Source organism: Herpailurus yagouaroundi, unplaced genomic scaffold, assembly GCF_014898765.1.
Source record: "Herpailurus yagouaroundi ecotype Mexico unplaced genomic scaffold, PumYag 141, whole genome shotgun sequence".
NCBI classification, from domain to species: domain Eukaryota; kingdom Metazoa; phylum Chordata; class Mammalia; order Carnivora; family Felidae; genus Herpailurus; species Herpailurus yagouaroundi.
Window position 1 is genome coordinate 17,704,909 of NW_024412396.1, and position 5,605 is coordinate 17,710,513.

Below are 5,605 nucleotides of genomic sequence, written 5' to 3' on the forward strand. Positions count from 1 at the left end.
ATGTTGCTTATAAGTCACTGGCTGGCATTTTGTGGTAGTGGTCTATAAATACTCAAACTAAGTTGTGTAGTCAAAACTTGAATCCAGGCAGCCTTGCTCCAGAGTTCATAATCTTAACTACTAAGCTATACCCTCTCTCTCAATAAGTAAACCATTTCTATTTGTATATTAAATGTTATTAATAGGTTATGTCAATGTCTACCTGTTGTACAGTGTACATGTGTACATTGTCACATTGTAAAATGCTGTTTTATATTTTTTGGTAAAATCCAGGAAAAGCTCGCAGGTTAATTATTTGTGTTTAGGTTTAGAGCAGTAGGTAAGGATTTGGGAAATAGCTGTGCCTTTTAACTAGAAACCAAACCCAATTTTGTTTAAGATTACTAGCTACTTTCTGTGCTATAAGTTATTTTGGAAAATAGTTCCTTTAGGAGGAAATACAGTCTAATGGTTTAATGTGGAAACTTCAGGACACATTTTTAATGGGGTAAGGGAGAAACATTTTGAGTAGTTCTTGATCACAACATGGTATTTAAGAAGGGTATACAAGAAAACTGAAGTTTTGGTCCACTCAGATACACATTGAAGATCTTCCAGTCTAGCGATGAGACTTGGATTCGAGTGTCATCATCATCTACTGGAAACATGATGGTATGCAAAGGAGAGAGGAGAGAACTTGCCTTAACTTTCATTATTGATCTAAGTATGATCTGGCAGTATTGGCATCACCCAGGAGCTCATTAGAAACATAGCATCTTGTATAAAGAAATGGAAAAACCTTCCGTGCTCATGGATTGGAAGAATAAATATTGTCAAAATGTCAATACTACCCAAAGCTATCTACACATTCAATGCAATCCCAATCAAAATTGTACCAGCATTCTTCTCGAAGCTAGAACAAGCAATCCTAAAATTTGTATGGAACCACAAAAGACCCCAAATAGCCAAAGTAATTTTGAAGAAGAAGACCAAAGCAGGAGGCATCACAATCCCAGACTTTAGCCTCTACTACAAAGCTGTCATCATCAAGACAGCATGGTATTGGCACAAAAACAGACACATAGACCAATGGAACCGAATAGAAACCCCAGAACTGGACCCACAAACGTATGGCCAACTCATCTTTGACAAAGCAGGAAAGAATATCCAATGGAAAAAAGACAGTCTCTTTAACAAATGGTGCTGGGAGAACTGGACAACAACATGCAGAAGATTGAAACTAGACCACTTTCTCACACCATTCACAAAAATAAACTGAAAATGGATAAAGGACCTGAATGTGAGACAGGAAACCATCAAAACCCTAGAGGAGAAAACAGGAGAAGACCTCTCTGACCTCAGCCATAGCAATTTCTTACTTGACACATCCCCAAAGGCAAGGGAATTAAAAGCAAAAATGAACTATTGGGACCTCATGAAGATAAAAATGTTCTGCACAATAAAGGAAACAATCAACAAAACTAAAAGGCAATCAACCAACGGAATGGGAAAAGATATTTGCAAATGACATACCGGACAAAGGGCTAGTATCCAAAATCTATAAAGAGCTCACCAAACTCCACACCCGAAAAACAAATAATCCAGTGAAGAAATGGGAAGAAAACATGAATAGACACTTCTCTAAAGAAGACATCCGGATGGCCAACAGGCACATGAAAAGATGCTCAATGTCGCTCCTCATCAGGGAAATACAAATCAAAACCACACTGAGGTATCACCTCACGCCAGTCAGAGTGGCCAAAATGAACAAATCAGGAGACTATAGATGCTGGAGAGGATGTGGAGAAACGGGAACCTTCTTGCACTGTTGGTGGGAATGCAAAGTGGTGCAGCTGCTCTGGAAAACAGTGTGGAGATTCCTCAAAAAATTAAAAGTAGACCTACCCTATGACCCAGCAGTAGCACTGCTAGGAATTTACCCAAGGGATACAGGAGTACTGATGCATAGGGGCACGTGTACCCCAATGTTTATAGCAGCACTCTCAACAACAGCCAAATTATGGAAAGAGCCTAAATGTCCATCAACTGATGAATGGATAAAGAAATTGTGGTTTATATATACAATGGAGTACTACGTGGCAATGAGAAAGAATGAAATATGGCCCTTTGTAGCAACGTGGATGGGACTGGAGAGTGTGATGCTAAGTGAAATAAGCCATACAGAGAAAGACAGATACCATATGGTTTCACTCTTATGTGGATCCTGAGAAACTTAACAGAAACCCATGGGGGAGGGGAAGGGAAAAAAAAAGAGGTTAGAGTGGGAGAGAGCCAAAGCATAAGAGACTCTTAAAAACAGAACAAACTGAGGGTTGATGGGGAGTGGGAGGTAGGAGATGGTGAGTGATGGGTATTGAAGAGCATATCTTTTGGGATGAGCACTGGCTGTTGTATGGAAACCAATTTGACAATAAATCTCATATTAAAAATATAAAATGAAAAATGAAATAAAAAAATATAGCATCTTGGGGCACCTGGGTGGCTCAGTTGATCATGTGTCCAACTTTGGCTCAAGTCATGATCTCACAGCTTGTGAGCTTGAGCCTCACGTCAGGCTCTGTGCTGACAGTGAGGAGCCCGCTTTGGATTCTCTGTCTCCCTCTCTCTCTGCCCCTTCCCTGCTTGCTGCGTGTTCGCTCTCTGCCTCCTTTCCTCCCTGCCTCTGAAATAAACATTAAAAAAAAGAAATACAGCATCGTTAGCCCTATTCAAACCTACTGAATCAAAACCTGCATTTTTAACAAGATCATGGGGGTGATTCTATTGCATATTAAATTTTGATACACACTGTAATAGAAGGACACAATTTTCAGGTTTGTGCTGTCTTGAAGGACAAGAAATGGCCTCAAACTTTTTGGCCTATTTTTTATATCTCTTTAAGAACCTTTTGTCTGGTTGGCAGATCTGATTTTCATGAAAAATTTCTTCTCTTTTCCTTTCCCAAGTAACAATACTAACAATGATAACAATAATAGTAGCTAAGATTTATTGAGTGTATTCTATGAGCCAACCACTCTTCTCCTTTGATTATCTCACTTACTCTTCGGAATTTACAAAAGGAGTTGGTATTTTTTTTTTAAAGTTTATTTTTGAGAGAGAGTGGGGGAAGGGCAGAGAGAGAGAGAGAGAGAGGAGACCCACTCCTTGCACTGACAGCAGCAAGCCGAATATGGGGGTCAAACTCATGAACCATGAGACTGTGACTTGAGCCGAGGTCCAATGCTTAATTGAGCCACCCAAGTGCGCTGGAGTTTTTGTTTTAGATGAGGAACTGAGGCCTGGAAAGGTTAAGTAACTTGTTTAAAGTCCTACAGCTAGCACAATTCAAACCCAAATCCAAAGTGGCATCATTTGCAGCCTGAATGGCCTTTCATATTCTGTTCTTCATATAATAACTTAATTTCTTATATGAGCCTCCTGTTAAAAAGGCAAATGTAGATGATGGGGGGTGGGAGGGAGGGGTGGGTGGGTGATGGGTATTGAGGAGGGCACCTTTTGGGATGAGCACTGGGTGTTGTATGGAAACCAATTTGACAATTTCATATATTGAAAAAAAATAATAAACACATTTTACTAAGTGAAAAAAAAAAAAAAAACCTGCTACTGCCATAGCTACTGCTGCTGCTGGAACTGCCATAGCCACCTTGGTTTCGTGGTTTGGCAAAAATTGGCCTCCACCACCATAGGGACCAGAGCTTCTCCCTCCAAAATTTCCTCCTTTCAATGGGTCCAAAATTTGAAGTTTGATTGTTGTGATTACCAAAATTATTATGGCTTCTGCCACCTCCAAAGTTGCTTGCATCATTACCAAATCCATTATGGTCATCCCTACTGCCACCAAAGCCACCTTGTCCACCGAAACTGAAGTTTTCTCCATGACCAAAGTTGTCATTCACATCAAAAACACCTCCATGACCCATCATCAGAGTTTCTAGAACCACTTTGACCTCTTCAGCTGGATGAAGCACTGGCTATATCTTGCTTAGATAGAGCTCTCCTTACTTCACTGTTGCAGCCATTCACAGTATGGTATTTTTGAATGACAGCCTTGTCTATGGAGTCACGGTCATCAAATGTTACAAAAGCAAAGCTTCTCTTTTTGACACTGCCTCAGTCATGATTTCAATTACTTCAATTTTCTCATATTGTTCAAAATCATCTCTTAGATGTTCTTCAGTGTCTTCTCTAATGCCACCAACAAAAGTCTTTTTCACAGTTAAGTGGGCACCAGGTCTTTGAGAATCTTCTCTCGAGACAGCCCTCTTTGGTTCTACAACTCTTCCACCCACCTTCTGTGGCCTTGCATTCATGGCTGCATCCATCTCCTCCGCAGTGACACGCATCACAAACCCAAAGTCTCTGAGCCGCTTGCTGTTTGGATCTCTCATTTTACCACATCATCCATAAGACTTCCCCATTGCTCAAAATGGCCCCCCCCCCAGACTCTCATTCATTGTTTGAAAGTTCAAACCTCCAATGAAGAACTTCTGCAACTGTTCAGACTCTTTAGGAGACTCTGACTTAGTCATGACAGCAGTGGGAGGAGACACTTTAACAATGCTTACTCTGCAGCGTCTGTGGGCAGAAAGCGAATCATAGAAAGTTTTTAAAGTGAACTTCAAGACTATGATGATGGAACGTCTGATGCCAAGATTCTAATGGGTCAGATATTGGTGTTGATAGTGTTTAAAACTTTGAAAGCCAAATTTGAGCATTTTGAGAAAAGAAAGACTTTGAAAGTGTGCAACATAGGCTGTATGGCAACATATTCCTAAAAAGTCTGAAAAATCTATATTATTCACTTATTCACTTTCCTCCAAGTATCTGCTAAATACAAACATTTCCTCTTCAATATTTCAACATGTGCTAAAATTACCTGTGGCTATAAAACTCTTTACTGCATAAGCCTTCCAAGCTTGGACATTATCTAATTTAGAATATCATTCTATATCTTTGCCTTCCTGAAATTGTGATTCATTGTCTATTTGTCAGCACTCTGCAAATTAAATGGAATAAGCTAAAAAAAAAAAAAAGGCAAATGTAGAGAGAGCTTGTAAGACATCCATCCCCAATAAACTGGGGGCAGCATTTAGTCATCCAAAACTTCTGAACAGTACAAGAATTCCTCCAATGAAACTCTTCCAAAAAAAAAAAAAAAAAAACCAACAACAAAAACAACCATGTCTCCGTGGTAAACAATTGGTATTTGTTCAGCATATATGTAGATACACATCTGTATCCTAGAACATAGTTTTTTAAAAAAGACTTTTACACCAAACCCCAGACGTTGATACTTTGTTTCAGCATTTAGAAGGTATTACTTTTTTTTTTTTTTTACTTTTTTATTCCTTTAATCTAATTTGGACCATCTGAACTATAGCAGCACTGACCTGGAGTGCCAGTGGAGCCTTCTTAGTGAAGTATGTTAAGAACTCGATGAGAAATAGAAAAATCATTGTGAATGAAACAAAACAGGTCTTACCTGTTAACCTTGGAGCATGAATCTGTTGAACCTTTGAAGGAAGGCATCCTAAAGGACACCACGTGTGATTCATCCCAGGGAGGCTACGATGGAAAATATTTCCCAGATGTCTTTCCATATATG

At 39.4% G+C, this 5,605-nt stretch overlaps 1 pseudogene; it reads right to left on the reverse strand.

Annotated features, from left to right (window-relative positions):
* Nucleotides 1-3,573: 3,573 nt before the first annotated feature.
* LOC121031277 (heterogeneous nuclear ribonucleoprotein A1-like) lies at nucleotides 3,574-4,546 on the reverse strand (annotated as a pseudogene).
* Nucleotides 4,547-5,605: the final 1,059 nt, after the last annotated feature.